This window comes from Geotrypetes seraphini, chromosome 1 (genome assembly GCF_902459505.1).
Source record: "Geotrypetes seraphini chromosome 1, aGeoSer1.1, whole genome shotgun sequence".
NCBI lineage: Eukaryota > Metazoa > Chordata > Amphibia > Gymnophiona > Dermophiidae > Geotrypetes > Geotrypetes seraphini.
Genome location: NC_047084.1, coordinates 541,404,774 through 541,428,237, shown reverse-complemented (window position 1 = coordinate 541,428,237; position 23,464 = coordinate 541,404,774). Strand labels below are relative to the sequence as shown.

General features: G+C 42.2%; 1 protein-coding gene across 2 annotated transcripts in view; it reads left to right on the top strand.

Moving 5' to 3' along the window:
* Window positions 1-1,379: 1,379 nt before the first annotated feature.
* The window catches only part of FER (FER tyrosine kinase), a 304,375-nt gene continuing 282,290 nt past the window's right edge, over window positions 1,380-23,464 (top strand). Inside the window, exons 1-2 of one of the 2 annotated variants that reach the window (XM_033929145.1) lie at window positions 1,380-1,438; window positions 18,066-18,138. The gene's annotated coding sequence lies outside the window, so the exon portion shown is untranslated. Of the gene's footprint in view, window positions 1,439-1,547; window positions 1,612-18,065; window positions 18,139-23,464 lie in introns of those variants that run through there. The other variant, XM_033929146.1, reaches the window with a different exon arrangement.

Below are 23,464 nucleotides of genomic sequence, written 5' to 3'. Positions count from 1 at the left end.
CTTACTGTTGAGGAATTCCTAGCTGCAAAAAAAAGTTCAATCAAGGATATTTTCTTATATGTTTTGCTCTAAATGCATGAGATTTTTATACAAACATTAACCACCCCCCTTAATAAGCTGCGGTATTGTGCTAAATGATCTGACGCTGCTCCGATTTTCATGGCATTTAGTACCCTGGGCCATGGTAGAAACCTCTATCGTGGCTTAGCAAAAGAGGGCCTCTATTATAACAGACTCCTAACATTAAAGCCCCTTTTTATTAAGGTGCAGATGACAATATATCTGTAAACTTTGCACACTGGCATGCCATGGGTCTTTCTCATTCTTCTTAGCAGAAACAGTTCTTTCAGATTGGCTAGGGACTGACTGTCTATGGCCTGCAATTTGGATTGGATTTATTACTTTTGATATACCACTACTGACATAAATATTAGGCATTGAATAATACTACAATTACAGTTACTGTTACAAAAGCATTCTAGATACAATAATAAAGTAAGCAGCCAATAATAAGAATGAGTTATATAACCAAAATTACTAATTTCTCCCTGACAATTTACCAGTCCATAATACTGCTGAAATAAAATTGTTTTAAGTAATTTATGAAAAGCATGATGACAAATCATCAAGGAAACTGCCAACATAGAATTCCAAATAACTGGTCCCAGCACAGAAATTAATTAACAGATAACTGGAACTGGTTCTTTTGAGAAGGACGTAAAGCCCTCAAAGAAGAGTGCTTTGACAATTTCTTGAATAAATACTCTGGTGGACATAAGTGCCAAGCCTTAAATACCAAGCATAACAAACTGAATTCAAGTCTGTTAGCTTTTTCCATCTAATTTGAATCTGGGTTTTGACTGGGTCAATTGAGGCCATTCTCCAGGCCCAACGAAGCATCTTTTGGCTGGAGGGGTGCCAAACGTACTAATCCGCAGCACCGCCCCCAAGACGTCCGGTCAAAATACTGATGAGAGACCACGACCATATGGACCCATCCCATTCTGCCGCCTATGTTTTCTTACAGACAAGTCATTTCTACTTTCGCTTTGAATTTAAGGATCTTTGATTTCCCAAAACGTTAATCCATAGTCTTACTCCTGCGGTCCTCCCCAAAAAGCGCCCCCCGGAGCCGCCGCCGAACCCGCCTAACTAACCCCTTTTGTATCTCCGCCCCTCTCCTAGCCCCTTCCACCTACTCCTTCTTCCTCTATCTCCCAGCACCACCCGACAGGTCACCATAGAGCAGACCCTATAGAGCTAAACTTCCTCACTTACAGCTTATTGGTGGTTGGCTTTCGGTGGCTGGCAGCGGATTGGCCGCAGCGGGAGTGAGCGGGGTCCTGTGAGTGGCTGTGCGGCGTGAAGCTGTGCTGTAGCGAGTGACGAGCCGCGTGGGGGGCGGGGTTGAGGGCGGCTCTGTGACTGGTGCTGGGAGGTAGGTGCAGCTCTCGCCGCTTTTTGTCTTCCTGGCCGGGGGTCGGTGTTCGGGTTTCGGGAGGAGCCGGTGGGGGGAAACGGGAAAAGGCTGCAGCAGCCTCCCGAGGGCAAGGAAGTTATGGGGGAATCAGGGGAAAAGCAGCCCTGGGGTAGAGGCCCGGAGTGACCGGGGTAGGTTGTGTGTGTTTATACCCCAAAACGCTGCTCTGTAATGTGAAGGTGGTAAAAGAGAAGTCCGTTTTAAACAATGTCGCGGGGAAATCACTTTTATCTTTTTAACTTGTCACCAGCTGCTTTCAGACACTTGGGAAACAAAAAAAAAAAGTGAACTCTCGTTGCTTGTGTTTTATTGTACATCTACTTTCTGTGTCTTTCAAACTTTGTTTAAATGATTTTTGACTGTATTGCTGAGTTTAGCAGATCTCCAAAATCGTGAGCAGGTTTTACAATATAACGTTAAAATTGCAAATTATAAAGTACAGGCAACCAGTGAAATATATAAGAACAATATAGTAGTAACTATCAAAACAACTCATTGGGATCCTGCCAGGAACCTGTGACCTGGATTTACTATTTTCGAAGATAAGAGTCTAGGTTTGATGGACCTTCTGGTCTGAATTAGGTTTGATACATTATATTCTTAAATATAATATACTGTAGTACAACACAGCTCAAACCTGCTCATGCTATAGAGATCAAATGGGCCCAAAAATAATTTGCTGCTTAGGAAACAGTCAGTTTTTAACTTTGTTATTCAACTCAAGCATGATGTTCAATGAAAGCTTGTCCCATAGAACAAGGGCCACTACTGAAAGCATCCTTGCTTTTAATTTAGACCACCTAGCCTCTTTATAGGTTGGCTTTGGTAACAAAGAGCACTCTTCCCTATCATGTAAAGAACAATAGGAATAGGTACAAAATTGATAAAGATCTGGAATAAATAAGCCTCACCGCCTGATTAAAATGATCAAACTGTTGTTTTTGGGTGCCAGACTATTTTTATTTATTTAAACTTAAGTCTCATAAGAATAGTCTTACTGGGTCAGACCAAAGGTCCATCAAGCCCAATAGCCCATTTTCACGGTGGTCAATCTAGGTCACTAGTACCTGTCCAAAACCCAAAGCATAGCAACATTCCATTCTACCGATCCAGGACAAGCAGTGGCTTGCACCATGTCTTTCTTAATAATAGGAGACAAGCATCTTGGACACCAAATTTGAAATTCTGTTATTAATTTTTATTTTTTATTAATTAAACTAAACTAGAAGAATGTCTATTGGAGTACTGTCTCCAAATGGGCTAGTTTAATGCATACCATGACAGGACTGAAATTCACCCAATGCCAGAATACGTTGGAGATAATTTCTCTCTGATTCACTGCTGTTGCTGATCTCAGCAATTAAATTATTCTAAAAAGAGCCCCTTGAGTTAGTGTATAGTGCACACAACCTATCACAATGCATTTGGAAATTATTTTAATCAAGCCAGTGATACAGAAATTGTCCTGATTGTATTGGATAACTTTCTACAATGTTTACTTGGTTTCTGATTGCATAGTACAGAAGTCAGTTGGCACTGCCAACTCTATTAATGCTGCCATTGTACTTTTTCCCTTCAATACAGTGTCTAGTTTTCGTGCACCAGACTTTTATTAATGGGAATAAGAATGTGCTAGGTGATCACAACTTCTTAACTATTCTGGTGCTATTTGTTGTGTGAAAGATATTTATTCATATATCTGAAGGAATGTCTATGGTCCTCAAAACTCACCTGGCGTTTGCTGTTGCAGGATGTTTCTTTGTGAAGCTCAATGAGAGATTTTTAAAATTGGTTTTCCTGTTTTTATTGGGATCATTTAACGTTTACATGATATAAGAATTTGTGACTCCTGACGCAGGTGGGTGTCCACTGAAACGGCTCTGTGTCGAGTCTTGATTTGATTAAACTTTACATTGGCTGGAAGACATTGGGGCCCATAATCAAAAAACATAGATGTCCAAAAAGCAACCTAAATCAGCATTTGGATGTCCTAATCACCGGGACGTTCAAGTGCTGATAACTGAAATCGTTTTTCTGTACGTCTAGCAAGGTGTTCCAACCTTTGTACATTCATAGCACAAGTTGGGTGTGGTGGAGGTGCGTTATGGGCGGGATTTGGGCAGTTTCAAGGGTGAGTTAGACTTGGATATCTTGCAACGATAAACATTTTGCAAGTCATCCTGGATGGAATTTATACGTTTGTAACTAGACCTGTTTTAGAAGGGTCTAAGTGCCAGAAAGGTGCCCAAACTGACCAGATGACCACTACATGCATCAAAGAAAGACTCCCCCCCCCTTGCTCACTGACTCCCTTCCACCACAAAAATGAGAACAAAAAGGTACATACCTATCTTTAAAGCAGCAGCATCTGGTATGGGGAATTCTAAAGAGCTGCACACAGGTGTCTTAAGTTACCTGGTGTGTGGGCTAGTGAACCATAGAGAGGAGGACCCAGGCCCATAAGCCACTCTAACCACTACATTTATGGTGGAAAATGTGAGCCCCCAACCCCAAAAAACAACAACCACCACCCTACTTTACTGACATATACTGCCACCTGCAGCCATAAGGGCTATTAGATATGTAGAGGGAGTTCAGGTGAGATGTTTATCTGAGGCTCTTTTTGTGAAGTTCACAGCAGTGCCCTCTAAGGTGCCCCACTGCTCTGTTGCCATATCTCGGTAGCCAGTCCATTAGAGGACCGCCCCTCCAATATCCACATGTTCTTATTCTGGGCATTTGGGACTTGGACGAAATTTGGCCTGGACATCCGGATAGAGGATTTAAAAAAAATTTTTTAGATGTATGGTGGTTTGCCTTTCGAAAATAGGCATTTTCTTACTGCTGACTTTGGACTTCTGGAGCCATACATCCAAATCGGCTAGACATGTTTTGAAAATGCCCCTTATTGTGTCAGACCCCTACTCTTTGCAGGGTTTTTTTCCCACTCAAAACTCATGTACATATTTTGATAATTCTATTCAGCAAAATATATTATAGTATGCAAAGCCTTAAATTTTTCTAAGATATATGACTGTATACCATTTTTCCTCATTTGTCATAATGTATTTTCATGGAAATATTTGATATAAAAGCTTATGATTCTGTTTTTGCTTGCAACTAATCCTACATTCACTTATTCAAATACTGATGTGAAAACAGATGTCTTTATGGTTCTTTCCCCGTCTTCTGTGAATGCATAGCGTGAGTTTTAGCACCGGCAACAACGGTAACTGCTTCGACATTCATAGAATTCCTACGAACGGCGGTAACTAAAACCCGTACTATGCGTTCGTAAAAGAGGGGGTTTATTTGATATACTGCCTTTCCTCTGCAGATATCAAGGCAGTTTACAATACATTGAAACATAGAAACATGGTGGTAGATAAAGGCGAAATGGCCCATCTAGTCTGCCCATCTGCAGTAACAATTATTCCCTTTCTCCGAGAGATCCCAAGTGCCTATCCCAAGCCCTTTTGAATTCAGACACAGTCTGTCTCCACCACTTCTTCTGGGAGACTGTTTCATGCATTTACCACCCTTTCTGTAAAAAAGATTACTCCGGAGCCTATCACCTCTCAACTTCACCCTATGCCCTCTCATTACAGTTTCCTTTCAGATGAAAGAGATGAGACTCATGCGCAATGTCCCCTTCCCCGCATTTCCTCCAAAGTATACAGATTGAGATCTTTAAGTTTGTCCGCGTACGCCTTATGATGAAGACCACATACCATTTTAGTAGACTAAGCAGCCTTCCTCTGGACCAACTCCATCCTTTTATATCTTTTTGAAGGTATGGCCTCCAGAATTGTACACAATATTCTAAATGAGGTCTCACCAAAGTCTTATACAGGGGCATCAATACCTCCTTTTTCCACTGACCATACCTCTCCCTATACAACCTAGCATCCTTCTAGCTTTCGCCGTCACCTTTTCAACCTGTTTGGCCACCTTAACACATCACATACAATCATACCCAAGTCCCGCTCCTCTGTCATGCACATAAGCTCTTCACCCCTAAACTGTACTATTCCCTCTGGTTTTTGCAGCCCAAATGCATGACCTTGCATTTCTTAGCATTAAATTTTAGCTGCTAAATTTCTCCAAGCTTCGCCAGGTCTTTCTTCATGTTATTCACACCATCTGGCTTGTCTGCTCTATTGCAGATTTTGGTATCATCTGCAAACAGGCAAATCTTACCCGACAATCCCTTCAGCAATATCATTTATAAAAATGTTGAAAAGAACAGACCCAAGAACAGAACCTTGAGGAACACCACTGGTAATATCCCTTTTCTCAGAGTGATCTCCATTGATCACTACCCTCTGTCGCCTTCCACTCAACCAGTTCTTGACCCAGCCCATCACTTTGGGACCCACCCGAGGGCACTTAGTTTATTTATTAGATGTCTTTGTGGAATTATTTGGGTTCTAGATATTTCTTTATGTGGATTATTAGACTGTACTTTTAATAAAGCCTGCATCTTGAACATCATCTTCTCCACAGTGTTTTTGGTTTTGCTTTTGTCATTTTTATTTCTGTGGAGCATCAAGGGTCAACCTTTTGTTTGCGCTTAAAATCTAAATACACCACATCTAGCGCACATCCTCTATTCAATTCTCTGGTCACCCAGTCAAAGAAATTGATCAGTTTTGTCTGACAAGACCTACCTCTAGTGAATCCATGTTCCTATTTGATATTACAGTCATGAGGTTTAGGACTGGCTGCATTCAAACATTACATTACTTTATATTACATTAGTGATTTTTATTCCGCCATCTCAGAGTAGAGCGGGTTGCTTCAGCTGAATCTAATAATCAATTAAACTTGGTCAATTTGGTTGACAGAGTATACTAAGGTAACAGTTACTTTTTCACATGGGTGATATGGGTGTTGAATAATTTTTTGTTTGCACAGATTCCCTTTATATAATATAATTTTTTAACAATCAAAATCCATTAAATATGATGTATATGCAGTAATATGAAAAATCAGGATGAAGGCAAAAACTTTTTCATGTAACTGTACCTATACAAACCTCAATTCACAAATGTATTCTTTATTATTTGAATCCATGTCTTAGGGCTCCTTTTACTAAGCTGGCATTCTAACCATGTAGCGTGAGTTTAGCGCGTGCGGCAATTCTGCGTGCGCTAAAAACGCTATCGCAGCTTAGTAAATGTACTATGCCCATTGCCTCCTGGAAGATGGTTCATGACCAACTGACTGAATTCAAATTAAATCTTTTCTTAACATATCGAAAGGAATAGCAGGCTAGAGAGAACTGTGAAGATCCCCTGAGATCTATAGAGAAACCACTACACAAGCTCAGAAGGGTATGAGATAGTGCTGCCTGATTCAGAGGAAAAGTTCTTTTGATTTAATTCGGTCTATTGAATCAATTTTTTTGATTCGATTCGCTTTTCCCACTCAATCAGGCATTTTGTTTCAAACATCCTGTTGGGTTTATTTTGTAGTCTTTCCACCCCTTTGCCCTCTCCAACCTCACGCTGGTGCTGTGGTGTAAACAAAAAATAATTTTCCTCTCTCTGTTAGGTGTTAACTCACGCTCAGGCCCTGATTCTGTATAGGACGCCAGGAGAGGGGTCCTATACAGAATCGGTCCTACACTAAACCCCGATTCTGTAACCGGCGACCATGGTACAGACGCCGGTTAGAGAATCGGGTTAAATTAGACGCGGCCGCTATACTTATGGCAGCAAGGGATCTCCCTGCTGCAATATGTATAGCGGCTGCCTGTCCCATCGCCGACAGGAGGATGCCCAATCCTCCTGCCGGAACCCCCCTCCCCCCCAAACTGGTAATCACCGGCAGGAGGATGCCCAATTCTCCTGCCGGAAAGCCCGATGACCCGACGACCCACCCCCCAAAAAACTAACCTCCCTTCCCCAACTAACCTTTACATGTTGGTCGGCTGGACGGCAGCAAGACCCCCAATCAGGTCTTAGGATTAGTGTGGATGGGCGGGCCCGCTATGCCTAAGGCCTGATTGGTCCAGGCTTCTAGAGCCTGGGCCAATCAGGCCTTAGATTTAGCGGGGATGGGCCGGGAAGGGGCGGGCTCGTCTCATTTCCACGAGGCGGGCCCGTCGGCTGGACTGCAGCAAGACCCGTCCAGCCGACCAACATGTAAAGGTTAGTTGGGGGAGGGAGGGCCGTCGGGCTTTCCGGCAGGAGGATTGGGCATCCTCCTGCCGGCGATTACCAGTTTGGGGGGGAGGGGGGTTCCGGCAGGAGGATTGGGCATCCTCCTGTCGGCGATTACCAGTTTGGGGGGAGTGGGGTTCCAGGAGGGTTCCGGCAGGAGGATTGGGCATCCTTCTGCCGGCGATTACCAGTTTGGGGGGGAGGAGGGTTCCAGGGGGGTTCCGGCAGGAGGATTTGGCATCCTCCTGTCGGCGATGGGACAGGCGGCCGCTATACTTATTGCAGCAGGGAGATCCCTTGCTGCCATAAGTATAGCGGCCGCGTCTACTTACAATGTAGACCAGCATTTTGCTGGCCTACATTTTAAGCGTCTCTTCCTCTACTAGGGAGACGTGTAGGGCCGCCTAGGTTCGCCTAAGGCCCGCCTAAGGCCCTTAGGTGAGCTTAGGCGTCATGCGGGCCTCCCTAGGCTTCCGGAGGCGCCTTCAATATAGGCGGCCTGCCTGGGGAGCATTTTTTAAAAAAACGTGCATCCCGATTGGCTGATTAGACAGCTTAGGACGCCTACAGCTGCCTAAAATCGGGACGCACTTTGGAGAATCAGGGCCTCACTGTCTAACACCAGCTCTGGCAGGATATACATTTCAAATCTGACATATTAAAATCACAAAATATAAAATAAAATTATTTTTTCTATCTTCCACTGTCATATCCAACATTTGTTTCTTTTCCACTGTCTACCATCTCTTTCTCTCTCTCTCCCTGCTTTGTGCCCTGGGTCAAACCTATCTATTCCCCTCCAAGCAGCATCTCTCTTTTCTTCCCCTCAATTATCATGTGCAACATTTCTTTCTCTCACCCTGTAGACCATCTCTCACTGCCCCCACCCTATGTCCAACATTTCTCCCTTCCCTCCACCATATGCAGGATTTCTCCCTCTCACTTCTTTCTACCTCTTTGTTTCATTTTTCCCTTCATGTCCTCTATCCCAATTCTTCCTTTCTCCTCCCATGTGCAACATCTTTCCTCCCCTGTCAACCCCAGCTTTTTTCATCCCTCCCTCCCATCCTCCTGCGCAGCACCAGCACACCGGTGAAACCTGACAAACCTCCGAGATCTCCTTTAAAGCAGCAGCAGTGGCGGTACTCTGATCAGGTTGCTTCGTGGTCTGCCTCACTAGGGCTTACGTCTGCTGCTTCACTGATTACATCATCAGTGATGTGGCAGAGGGAAGGCCCAGACAGAGCAGGCCGCGAAGCAACCCATTCATAGCACTGTCTCCGCTGCTGCTTTAGGAGGCCTTGGTCTCACCAGGGTATTGGTCACTGAATCGGTGAGTCTGAATTTCTCAGACAATGAATCGATTTGAATTGATTCAGATCGGTGAATCAGGCAGCACTAGTATGAGAGAATTAGAAAGGATAGGAGACAGTGAAGTCAGTGAAGGTTAAGAGTAGAAGGCAGCATGGCAAGTTTGGTGAGGACTATAGACTTACCCCCTCCCCCTTTTATGAAGCCACACTAGTGTTTTTTATTGCTGGCCGTGGCAGTAAAAATTTTGATGCTCATAGGAAATCTTTGAGCATTGGAGCTTTTATTGCCGTGGCTGGCGATAAAAAAAAAAATGCTAACGCGGTTTCATAAAAGGGGGGTGGGGGGGAGTTAAATAGAGAAATGTTGGAGGGTGGGTCTGGAAGCTAAATTTTAGGCTCTTAAGTTGAAATCCAGATCTATGTGCAGGATTCAAGGCAGGCTAAACTCAAGCTTCCAATGGATGGTTCAGACAGTGATGGTTCAGACAGTGATGGTTCAGACAGGGATGAGGGATTTAGATATATTTGGCAACATTTACAAATATATTAAAACCAGAAGAATTCTTGTGGGGGGAAAACATGTAGGATTTAATTAAAAAAGCAAAACAAAACCCTCAGGGTCTTATGAAAAAACCTGTCAAATTGCATCACAGCAATTGTTTTTACAATTTTGAAATTTTATACAAGCACAAAATTACTTTCTTAAGAAATACAGAGTCACTGAGAGGAGCGTATCTTAGAGCATTTTGGGTTGATGGTAAGAAATACAGAGAGCATAATTAAATTTGGAAATCCATTTCCTTCAAAGAGGAAATATTTATTTATTTTTAGTAGTTATATACCACTATAACCTAAGTGGTTTATATTCAGGTACTCAAGCATTTTCCCTATTTGTCCTGCTAGGCTCACAATCTGTCTAAAGTACCTGGGGCAGCCTGGTTGCTATCTGTTTCCTACCTCAGCAGAAGGGGATAAAGTTTTTTGTGTATATGTGATTTAAATTATCTTATCTTTTCCAGTGACTTTAGGATTAAGTGACTTGCCCATGGTCACAAGGAACAGTGTGGGATTTGAACCCACAACCTCAGGGTGCTGAGGCTGTAGCTCTAACCACTGTACCACACACTCCCCAGATATATTCTCTTTCTTAGACCACAATAAGAAGAATTAAGAGGGAGAATTAAAAGAAAATACAAGCAGCAATCAGTAAAAAGAAATAATATTAGGAAAAGGCATTAGACTGAATTTTTCCACCTATCTCTACAAAATCATACATTTTGTGATGGATCAACTCCACTGAAGACATTCTTAATATCAATGAAGGCTCTCAGATGTACAGGATCAAAGAAAACATATTTTATACCCAAGTATCTTATTACCATATATATTTAAATATAAACCGAGATTTTTGGGCCAAAAAAATAGCCCAAAAATGGGGGTCTCGGTTTATATTCAGGTCGGTGCCAACCCGCCTCCCTTCTGGACCTGTTGTAGGCAGGAGGGAGCCTCAAAGCAGGCGGCTTGTGGCCAGCCCTGGCAGGGCCTTTCTTCTGATGCGTCAGAAGTGACATGTCAGAGAAAAAGCCCTGCCGGGGATGGCTGCGAGCAGCCTATATCTCCTGCTGATCGCTGTGCATCGAGGGAGCGCGGGAGCAAAGGGGCTCAGGAATGCCACCTGCTTCTGCCACTTTGGGGCTTGAGGGAGAGAATAGGGCTTTGCGGCTCGCAACCACTGCTGCGCTGGTACTTCGGGGCAGGAGGGGGTTGCGTAGCTGCTTTGGGGCTTGAGGCTGGAATTTGGCAGCTAAAATTTAATGCAAAAAATATAGGGCTGTGTATTTGGGCAGCAAAAGCGCATGGACATGTGGCAGGTGTAATTTACAAATATATTAAAACCAGAAGAATTCTTGTGGGGGGAAAACATGTAGGATTTAATTTAAAAAAAACAAAACAAAACCCTCGGGGTCTAATGAAAAAACCTGTCAAATTGCATCATAGCTCTCTTGGCCTAAGATACAAAAACAAAAGAAAACCATTTACCTTAAAATCAAGAAGTCTGTGAAAATGTCAGCATGGGCCATTAAATCTCTGGGGTTTAAAGAGTGAAACCAAACAAGTTAAAAAAAATAAATCTTTTCTTCAATTTTCATTGCAGAGAAGCAAGCTAAATGGTAACAAGCCACCAGGACTTCATGGTTTTCAGCCCAGAGTTCAAGGAACTCAAACATGAAACTGTAGACCTGCTACTGCTAATCTGCAACCTATCAATCAAATCTGTCACTGTACTTGAGGACTGGAGAACAGCCAATGTAAATACTAGTTGCTCAGATATCTTTATTGTTAGAACAATAAAGATACCTCAGCACTAAAAAGAATCCCAAGGATGATTTGATAAACTATAGTCCAGCAAGCTCAACATTGGTGTCAGCTATAACGGTAGAAGAATAGTTCAGAAAATAATTAATAGGCATGAGGATAAATACAGCCTTATGGAAAATAACCTGCATGGATTTAGCAAAGGGAAATCATGATTTACTAATTTATCACAATTCTTTGGTCATATAAATAAGCATGTGGACAACAAGTGCACCTGTCAGAGAATGAAGTTCATCATGAAACACTACTGAAACGATCAAAATTATGGGATAGGACACATTTGTGAATTAACTGCTTAAGAAATAAAAAATAAGGTTTGATTGAATAGATTGTTTTCTCAATGGAGAGCGGTGAATGGTGGGGCACCCTAGGAATCTCTTCTAGGATCTGCTGTTATTACTGCATTCATTAATAATCTGGAAAATTAGTAAATCCACAATACAGTTAAAAAAAAAAAAAGTATTTAACTTTCAAACTTGTTATCCATGCCAGTGGAACATTTCCTGAGCAATTAAAATAACCAAACCTGATCGGTTGAACACGTTTCATTGATGCACTTATTAGGGTGAACAATCCTCTGTTCCTAACAATTTCTCAAAACTGAAGTGACAAATACAGTTTACATGACCCTCTTTCCATCAATTTTATATATACCATCTCCACCTCAATCAACTGTTCTTCCCCCACCCCCCTTATTGTAGATATCTCCTCCATCAAATATTTTATTTATATTCAAATTATTTTTGAGCTGTTCAAAAGACCCAAACAGAGCTTAACTGATTCTGACATGTTACAGCTTAGATTATCAAAAATAAAATACACTGCCCACTCTCTCAAATATCCTTATTTAAATTTCTAGATTTTTTAATAAGGCAATGCAAACTCTGTCATTGCTCTGAAAATGATATTCACACTTTGAAAAATCTCTTCTTAAATATTATCCCTGCCATTTCTACCAGATTGTGGGGAAGCCTCACCAGATCATAGGCAAGATAGAAATCCTGACAGATCGAAAGAGACACAAGAGGGAAGGAAATGCAAGAAAGTAACAGGCCGTAAACTCGTGTATGTACACAAACGCAAGGAGCCTAAGGAATAAGATGGGGGAATTGGAAGCTATAACACAAAAAGATAACCTTGACATCATCGGCATCATGGAAAGATGATAGAACGAGGAAAATGTCTGGGACACTGTGCTACCGGGATACAAGCTATACCGCAGAGACAAAGTAGGACTAAAAGGTGGGGGTATTGCCCTTTATGTCAAAAAGGGAGTCAAGTTTACCCGAGAGAACACGCCAGAAACGAAAAATAAAGCAGGTCTCTATGAGCCAAAATTCCGGGAACAAATGGAATGGAAACGAAGATCGGCATTTACTACTGACCCCCAGGGCAGTTCAAAGAAACTGATGGAGAAATGACGGACAAGATTAAACGCAACTGCAAGGAAGGCAATGCAGTTATCGTGGGTAATTTCAATTATCCGGGAATAGACTGGAACCTAGGCACCTCCAGCTGCAGTAGGGAGACCAAGTTCCTGGATGCTGTAGGTGATTGCTTCCTGGAACAACTTGTCAAGGAAAATACGAGAGGAAATGCAATTCTGGACTTAATTCTAAATGGACTACGAGGACCGGTGCAAGGTGTAGAAGTAGAAGGGATGCTGGGAAGCAGTGATCACAATATGATCCACTTCAACCTGGACACAGGGACAAAACATCGATCCAGAACAATGGCCACGGCACTGAACTTCCAAAAAGGAAAATTACGAAAGGATGAGACTCATGGTGGGGAAGAAGATTAAGAAGAGGATAAGCACTGTAAAAATGCTAGAGCTAGCATGGTCCCTTTTTAAGGACACAGTCACCGAGGCACAAAATGTATATATACTGCGTATCAACAAGGGATCCAAAAGGAAAAAGAACAAGGAACCGGCATGGCTCACTGTAGCGGTGAAGGAAGCGATTAGAGACAAGAAGACTTTGTTTAAGGAATGGAAAGGGTCAAAAACAGGCAAAAACTGGAAAAAGCACAAACAACATCAAAGCAGGTGCCATAAGGCAGTAAGAGTAGACAAAAGAAACTACAAGGAAAAAATAGCCAAGGAGGCAAAAAACTTCAAGCCGTTCTTTTGATATATTAAGGGGAAACGACCCGCAAAGGAAGCGGTAGGGCCGTTGGATGACCATAGAATAAGGGGAGTGCTAAAGGAGGACAAAGCCATCACCGACAAACTGAACACATTTTTTGCATCTGTATTTACCAAAGGATATACACAACATATCAGAAGCTGACAGGCTATATGCAGGAAACGAAGACGGGAAACTGACAGGGTTGACGGTCAGTCTAGAAGAGGTTTACAGGCAGATTGATAGGCTTAAAAACGATAAATCCCCGGGACCAGACAGCATTCATCCAAGGGTAATCAAGAAACTGAAAGGGGTAATAGCTGAATTGCTTCAACTAATAGCCAATCTGTTGATCAAATCGGGAAGGATTCTGGAAGACTGGAAAGTGGTGAATGCTACGCTGATCTTCAAGAAAGGTTCAAGGGGATATCTGGGAAACTACAAACCATTGAGTCTTACCTTGGTACCGGGAAAGATGGTAGAGGCGCTGATAAAGAACCACATCATTGATTACCTTGACGGACACAATCTGATGAGGACCAGCCTGCAGGGCTTCGGCAAAGGTAGATCTTGCCTGACAAACTTACTGCACTTCTTAGAGGGAGTAAACAGGCAGAAAGACAAGGGTGACCCGGTTGACATTGTATATCTGGATTTTCAGAAGGCGTTCGCCAAGGTCCCGCATGAATGACTACTGCACAAGAATTGCGAGCCATGGAATCAAGAGTGAAATACTCATGTGGATTAAAAACTGGTTGGCGGATAGGAAACAGAGAGTGGGGGTAAATGGACAATACTCGGACTGGAAAAGCTTCACAAGTGGAGTACCGCAGTGTTTGATGCTTGGGCCCGTGTTCATCAACATATTTATAAACGACCTGGAAATTGGCTGGAGGTGATTAAATTTGCAGACAATACAAAGTTATTCAGAGTAGTGAAGATGCAGAAGGATTGTGAAGACCATCAACATGACGTAAACACTCTCAAGAAATGAGCTGCGACATGGCAAATGAGGTTTAACGTGGATAAGTGTAAGGTGATGCATGTCGATAACAAAAATCTTATACACGAATACAGGATGTTCGGTGCAGTACTTGGAGAGACCCCCCAGAGACTTGAGAGTACTGGTAGACAAGTCAATGAAGCCGTGTGCGCAATGAGCGATGGTGGCAAAAAGGGCAAACAGAATGCTAGGAATGATTAAGAAGGGGATCACAAACAGATTGGAGAAGGTTATCATGCCGCTGTACTGGGCCATGGTATGCCCTCGCCTGGAATACTGCGTCCAGCACTGGTTGCCGTACATGAAGAAGGATATAGTACTACTTGAAAGGGTCCAGAGAAGAGCGACTGAAATGGTTAAGGGGCTGGAGGAGTTGCCATACAGTGAGAGATTAGAGAAACTGGGCCTATTCTCCCTTGAAAAGAGGAGACAGAGAGGAGATATGATCTATACATTCAAGATAATGAAGGGAATAGACTTAGTAGATAAATACAGGTTGTTTACCCTCTCCAAGGTAGAGAGAATGAGAGGGCACTCTCTAAAGTTAAAAGGGGATAGATTCCAGATAAATGTAAGGAAGTTCTTCTTCACTCAGAGAGTGGTAGAAATCTGGAGCACTCTTCCAGAGGCTGTTATATGGGAAAACACCCTCCAGGGATTCAGGACAAAGTTAGATAAGTTCCTGCTGACCAGAACGTACGCAGGTAAGGCTAGACTCAATTAGGGTACTGGCTCGTATTTTAATGTTAGTTTTAATATTGTACCTCGCTTAGAAGCTCTGATAAGCGACTATCAAAATTTATAAGAAACTTGAAACTAAACTGAGAGAGGGGCAGTGTATTTTGGGAAAGCAGCAGATTTCTGTGAGGGGAGATCTGTGAAGAAAACAGACCTCTAATTCTGTGTAAATAAAAGCTTATTCTCCTGTATATCTCTGTTGTGTAGTTCTTTTTAATGTCATTTGAAAAAGCATCTTATTTTGCTGAAAAATCCACCTTGTTTCATTTTGGACCCAATCTTGCTTTGATTAGTATTAAGGTCCCCAAAACACGCATCATTTGCATGCACAGATTATTGAGGTAAGAACCTAATTTTCCCTTTGTAATATTTTTCACATACCTCCTCCTTTACAAAGCCAAGCTAGCATTTCTAGCGCCGGCCGCCATGGTAACAGCCCCGATGCTCATAAAATTCCTATGAGTGTCTGAGCTGTTACTGCTGCGGCCAGCGCTAAAAATGCTAGTGCGGCTTTGTAAAGGAGGGGGATAGTTTGCTGGCCCATATAAAGGGAGAAGCAAAACAAAAGAAAGGCAAAGTCGATGTCACAATACAACACAAGGGATTTTATTGAAAGTTCCTTTTGGTTCTCACTGAGAGTTCCTTGACAAGTTTCTTTAGAAGTTTGGCTGTCAGTATTTCTTTCAGTACGTTCATAAAGGTCTTTTTCAAGACTTCCTGAAATAGAGATACCACTGTAATATCCTGCTATCAGTTTGGTATGTCTCCTGAGGAAGGCAGTGTTCTGCCGAAACCAGGATCCTAGTTGGGACTTCCTATAGGAACGTTCAATAAAATCCTTTGGGTTGTAATGTGACATCGGCTTTGCCTTTTTTTTGTTTTGCTTCTTGATGTGCTGGGCAAAGGAAGACTCCTATTTTTCTGTTGAGTTCCAAATAAAGGGAGGCAAGCTCATGTTAGGTTCCAAACTTTGTGTAGAAACTTAGTACCAACGGTTGTACTAATTCCCCCAAATTTCATTCTCCTGACAGGTTTTGTTGGGCTGCAGCGCCTGGACAAAGTTACTGTTTTGTATTATCGTATGTGGTGCATGGCACTCAAAAGGTGACCTCAATTCAGCTGCCTGTCGGTCTCGAACCAATAGAGATCCAGTCAAAAATTTTTGCATGAGACACTAGGGAACATCAACATAAAATTGGAGGATGTCGAGCTTGGACCCCTGGTCCACTTGATATGGAGTGACCCACATGTATCTTTATAATAAAGTAAAAAAATTGTGAAAAACTGACTACTGTATCTGGCTTCCTTTTTGAACAGGATTATATAGACTTGGTAGAACAGTATAGTTGCAGTGAGGTGCACCAAAAGATGAGTGCCAATTGTTAAAATGATACAATTTATTGACAGGCCCTGTTTAGATAATGACACCTGCATTGGGAATCCATCAATCTTCATAGAACCATACAAATAAATAGTATGAATACATCAATTATACCAGTGATCTTCGTTAATTTTTAAGCGAGGGCTGTTTTGAGACTAAAAGGGTTGAAGGAGAGCCAATAAATATGTTACTATTTTGGGTCATGATACCAATAACGCTTCTAGACTTCATTCCTATCAGAACACCTGGCCTTGGTCACACGTGCAGAACACAGATAAATGTTATCTATGCAAATATAGGACCTCAAACTAAAAGTCCTAATATATGCAAACCAAACCCTAAGATGCCAGACTCCATGTAGTACAACACCAGAGAAATAGAAACAAATGCATTTCTTCCTGAACAGTGTAAAATATAGGCAGCAGATGTAAATGCTCAAAACAGCCAATTGCTACATTGAAAATAAAATAATTTTTCCTATCTTTGTTTTATGATGATTTAATTTTTCTAATCATATTTTCCCAGTCTCCGGTTGAACTTCCTTCTGTCTGTGCTCTTAACTGTGTGTTTCCAGGGCCTTATCCATTTGCTGTTTTGTTTTTTCTCCTTTACTTTCTACCCTACATCCATCTTTGGCATTAACTTTTTTTTCTGCTTCCTTCTCAAATCTATCTACTGTTTCATGTCTTCCCTTCCTATCTATCCACTTGTACCATCTCCTCCCTCTCTGCCCCTGTCTCTCTTTCATCCATGTATATCATCTCCTCTTCTTTTTTCTCCCCTATTTCTATTTTTTCTTAAACAGCATTTCTTGCATCTCTCTTCCCCTCCCATTCCTGTGTACCATTTCCTCCCTCTCTCTCTCCCTTTCCATCATGTTCCAGCATCTTCTCTCTCCCCCTCTGATGGTTTGATATCTTTCTTCTCTCCTTCCCTCAGTCTGGCATCTCTCCCTTCCTTCCCTTCCATCCCCCCCTCCTTTGTGGTCTCACATCTCCCTGTCCTTCTCTTCCTTTTCTCACCTCCTTTTCTCTCCCTTCCTGATTTGGTATCTCTCTCTCTCCTTCCTTCCCCCCTCCAGTAGTGGGACATTTATCTCCTTCCCTTTATTTATTTATTTTAAAAAATTTCTAACTCGCCTAGACTTAAGTGGTTTACAAAACTACCAACATACAAATATGTTTGTTTACTTATCTAAAACATCTTCAATAAAGATCCTTTCTCCCTTCTTGTGGTTTGGTATCTCCTCTTCCTCCCTACCGTGGTCTGGCATTTCTAACCTCCCCTTTTGGCACTCTTCTTTTGAAGGACACTGCTCTTCTTTTTTTGCTGTTGCATTACTCGTGATGTTTGATTTCTCCTCTGTCACCCTGCAGAATAGTATAGTTGTAGGAATAGAAACTGGTCCTGCATTAAAAATATTTTTAAAGAAAATGAACTCAGACATAAAATCTGATTCTAATATATATTTTCTGCAGTTGAGCGGTAAATATCAGTGGAGTGGGACATCAGCAAAGTCACCTGCTGTGAGTTGGGCTTCTGTGAACAGAGGTAAGCTTATTTATTTAGTTATATAACACTTATAACCTAAATGGTATACATTCAGGTACTCAAGCATTTTCCCTATCTGTCTTGGCAGGCTCACACTCTATCTAATGTGCCTAGAACAATGGGGGATTACTAAAATGTTCTCCTTATCATTATGTTGTTACTTTTTTATTATTATTGTCTAGACTATAAACTGTTAATTTCTATTAGTGTTGAAACTGGAAATAAAAACTAGGATTGGACCATAAGCTAGGTTTCTCTTAAGATTTCAAAATAAAACCAGAGCTTAAAATAAAGGGTAAAGTTCACTAACATTAAAATAAGAGGAGTACTGTATATACTCGAATGTAAACCGAGATTTTTACTCTTTTTTTTTTAGGGGAAAGTGGTAACTCGAATATAAACCAAGGGTTTATATTATACAATTACTCTCCTACATCCACCTCTGGTGACAGTATTCCTACCCACTCTCCTTCCTGGAATGTCTGATGACAGACATTCCTACCCACCCTCATCTGTACCCACCCCACCATACCGGCAGCTCCCCCGCCATCAGGTCCCCCTTTGACCTAGCAATTTTGCCGCTGCCAGTGCTCCTCTCCCTTTCTCCATCTTCCCGCCACCCCTCAGAGTGATGACCTACCTCCTCCTAGACTTAATGACAGGACCCCCAGGCCTACCGTGCTTCCATGGTGGTCTAGCAGGTCATTGAGGCAAAAGCAATTCTCACTCGTTCTTACAGACACTCTTAGCAGACCTCCCTCCCAGTAGCATCTCTTCTCTGCCGCCGCCACCCCCCCCCCCCCCCCCCCGAAATAGCAAATCTGCCTACAGTGGCATATCTGTTGGTGTTGGGGACCTCTTCTTCCAGGGACATGGGTCCCCAGCAGAGGGTCCATGTGCAACCAGGGGACAATCCACTTACTGATGATTCCTAAGATCCAGATGATGATCTCATGCCTTTGCTTTCTTAAGCACGTCCACAGTGGTGGATTTGGCTCCAGGATCCAGATCTAGGAGATGCTCCGGATCTTGGGGAAGACCCCCCACAGTGCGGAGATTATTAAAACCTTCCACCTTGTAGGGATTGTTTCAGAATCCCTTCAGAAATTAAAATTGGAGGCTAGCCTGTCCTCGACAGTGCAATGCTCTTTCATGAGTAACACAAAGCTGTACTCTTCCTCTTTTCCTGACCATCCAGACATTATAAAGATGCTCATGACCTTGACTCCTCTGGCCCGTAGCCGCTTGCTTAACTGTTAATTTTTCTTGTCCATTGTTCTTTTTGTTCTGTTTGGTATGACTGTGTCTTTTGGGTTTACTTTTGTACTATTTCTTTGGATGGAGGACCCGGGGGGGGGTGGGGGGTGGCTTTGGGGAATTGGGACATGTGGCCTGGGGATTTTTGTGGAAAAGTTGAGCTGTTTACGTATTGTACCGCAGTTGTGATGCTGTTTTTGTTTGCTCAATAAAATATATTTGACTATAAAGATGCTCATGAGTCACTGGGAGGCACCAGAGATCCTCTGACAGTGACCAAGGCCATGTCCAGGCTCTATCTGATGGCAGAAGCCTTTAATCAGTGTTTTGTTTCTCCAAAGGTGAACTCCTTGGTGGTGCAGGTCACCAAACATACTTTTCTTCCTAGCACAAGATCTCAAGGTTGATTTTGTATTGAAAAGGCCTTTTGATTCCATAGCCTCTGGTTTGAAAGTGGCCTCAGCGGCATCCTTTGTCACTAGAGCCTGTCATTTCAAAGTGTGCCCTGATCCTGACACTATAGTGCTTAAGGATCTTTCCTTTTTGATTTTGGGAGTGGATTATGTGGCTGATGCTCTATATGACCTATTCAGAGTGGTGAGCAAGCTGTCGGTTTACTCTTATCTCAGTGTGCCGGATGTTATGGATCAGACAGTGGTCCATTGATTCTTTTTCTAAGGTGACCTTCAGTAAACTACCCTTTCAGGGGCAATTACTGTTTGGTAAGGGTCTGGACGATCTTATGGCTAATGTGCAGGTCTGTAAACCTAAATCCTTGCCAGAAAGTAGGCCTTAATCTTCTAAGGGACCGGGATGCTCTAGTTTTCATTTTTCCATGCCTGTTCTCCAGAGGTTCCTCGGGTCAAAAATCTTATCAGAACACCAAACTGCAGTTTGGTGGAGCTAGGTGACCACAGTCTTCAGGAGTCCGCTCTACTTCCGCTGCAATGAAGCAGTTATGACACCAGGCTCTCTGCCGATCCTCCGCAGATTGGAAGGAGTCTCCCAGCATTGCTGGAGGAGTGGACGGACATCACCACAGATCGCTAGGTGCTGGACATTCTGCAAACTCGAGTTTTATCAGCCTTTTCCAGAGTTTTTCCTGGACTGAATGGCAGGAGACAAGACAAGGAGGTCTAAGTCAGAGCCACTGTCTAAAGATTGCTGGATATAGCAGTCATAGAGCCCATCCCAGAGTCCGACTTGGGCTCCATCAGATACTCTAATATACTTTATCATGCCAAAGAGAGGCTCTAAATACTGGCTATCAATCCTGGATCTCAAAGCGGTCAATGCAGCCCTCAAAGTTCCTCATTTCAGAATGGAAACGGTGAGATTCATTTCATGTCCTGTAATTCTATAGCTTCTGAGTCTTTGAATAAAGTTCACTTGTTCAAGTATCTTTGAAGTATTTAAATGTCTTTATCATGTCTTCCTAGGGCATACAGTTAGGGCTCCTTTTACAAAGCCGCAGTAGTTTTTCGGCTAGCGCGGGGGTAGCGCGTGATTAAAAGTCATGCGTGCTAAAGCCACTAATGCGGTTTCGTAAAAGGAGCCCTTAGTCTTGAAGTCTCTTATGTCACAGATCCTATTCCATTTTGGTTGACTGCCTCAAGTCTTTTGTATCCTTAGCAAGATATGGTTTTTCAGAATTGAATGTCAGACTCTTAAATGAGGCCTCACTAACAATTTATACAGGGACAATATCACCTCCTTCATTCTGCTGGTTATGCCTCTCTTTATTAGCCTAGCATTAGCCTAGTTTCCTTCTGACTTAGGCCATTGCCTTACCACAGTATTTTGCCACCTTCAGATTTTCAGGCACCATCATTCTGAGGCGGTTCTCCTTGTCTGTGTACATCAGCCTCTCTCTTTACTTTCTTGCACAGCTCTTTTGGATTTCTGCACCTAAAATGCATCACTCTACATTTCTTTCTTTTAAAGTTTAATTACCAGGCTTTACCCACACTTCCAATTGTTCTAGATCACTTCTTATGTTGTTTTCTCCCTCTGGGGTGTCCACTTTGTTGTAAATCTACCCATCATCCATAAAAAGGCAAATGTTTCCTCCCTACCCTTCTGCACTGTTGCTCTCAAAGATATTAAATAGAATTGGTCCCAGGATTAGTCCTTGATGCACTCTACTACTTATCTTTATCTTTCAAGTTAATTCTATTTACCTTTTTCCTCTGTTGTTTGTCAGTCAATTTCTGATCAATTTTATCACCTTTAGATTGATTCCCAGGCCACTGATAAGATGCTTATGAATAAAGACTGTGCTGAAGCCTAACTATCCAATGCATGCTCTCAGGCTAGTTTTCTAGTCATCCAGTCAAAGAAATCAATCAAATTAATTTGGCAAAATCTACCTTTGCTAAAATCATGTTGCCTTGCAATCGGAGTGGATAAAATCAATGATTTTTTAAATAGGATTTTTTAAATGCTTTTTTGAAGAAAAATCAATTTAAGATACATTATAGTCCAAAAGTTATTTATCATGAAATAAGGATTAGTTCTTAATTATGTAGCATGAAGGTGTACTGTATATTTATGTAATGTTTAAATTATTTGGTGAATGAATTCCATTGATCCATTCATAATGTCATGGGCAATTTTAGAAGATATTACCATAGATGCTTGGTTTTGCATTTCTCAAAATTGTGAATTTGTGTCTGCAGCGATAACATACTTGTTCTCCACAGCAGACCCTTGACCATGTCTCTCCGCTCCTGTCCAAGCTGCACTGGCTTCCTGTCATCTCCAGGGTCCATTTTAAATGTGCTTGCTTAACCTTCAAGATACTCCACGGCATCCTTCCACCTCTTATTCCTCTATCCTGGAATTCCTCAAATCCACTCTCCACTAGATCCATGCAAAAATTAAAATTATCCTTCCCCTCCTCAAAAGGTATCTCCCTCGTCGGTAAACTCGGGTCCTCCCTCCACTTCAGAATCGCTCAGCTCTGGAATAGTCTCCCTTCCCCTCTCCGTAACTTGAGCCCCCTCCTACCATTCCGTAAGCTTCTGAAGACTTGGCTCTTCTCCAAAACGTAACCCGTCTCCTCCCTAGTATTATCACACCTAACCTCTCTCTTACTTACTTCTATAAATCCACTGGAGTTCCGTTCCTTCCCTAACCATGTAAACCGTGTCGAGCTCCACCTGTGGAGATGATGCGGTATATAAACCCAAGATTTAGTTTAGTTAGTTTAGACCCACAGTTTGAGTTTGTGTTTTCGACTCCTCTGCTGTGGATTTGCTGTCTTTTGATCTGCAGTGGATTTTGTCTTCCACTTTATTTCTCCTTCACAGCAAAAATGTTATAAAATATAGAGTTGAGAAAAAGATCTTAGCCCCATTGTTCCTTTGCAAATCGATGTGCACAGAATTAACCCTTTACCTCATACCTGCTAAGTTTATATATCTGTAGAAGGAGCTAAGTGTGATGAGAGAGGGGCAAGCCAAAAGCTTCTTAAAATAACAGAAGGCTGAGTAATATCCGCACTGGGGCTTTGTCAGATGATGTCACCCATATGTGAGAATACTAGTCCTGCTGTCCTCGAACAACTGCTATAGATGAGTAACTTTGCTTTTTCAATTAGAGACTGACCAAATTTCTGTTTTGGTCACTAGTCCAAAATTCGCTTTCTGCTCGGTTTTGGTGTCAGCCAAAAATGACCATTTTGTGGAAACTGAAAATTTGTGCTTTGTCCTGTTTATCCTCCCCAAAACAGAATTTTTCCTTCCCCCCTCAACCTGTAGGCTGCCCTGGGACTAGCTTATAATTTTTGGTGGTCTAGGGGTATAGGCAGGAATGATGCCCCGGTCGCATCAGCCATTTTGAGAGATGAGCCAGAGAGGGTAGGAGTAATTGGCCACTTGGCCACCAGGATGTGTAAAGTAGTCTTTGGGTAGAGGTACTCTTTTTGCATTTTTTTTTACACTTGTAAGTGGGGAAGGGTAAATATTGGGGTTTCCCAAGGGTCTGTGCTGGGACCACTGCTTTTTAACATATTTATCAGTGATCTAGTGATAATTAATTTTGCTGATGACACAAAGTTGTTCAAAGT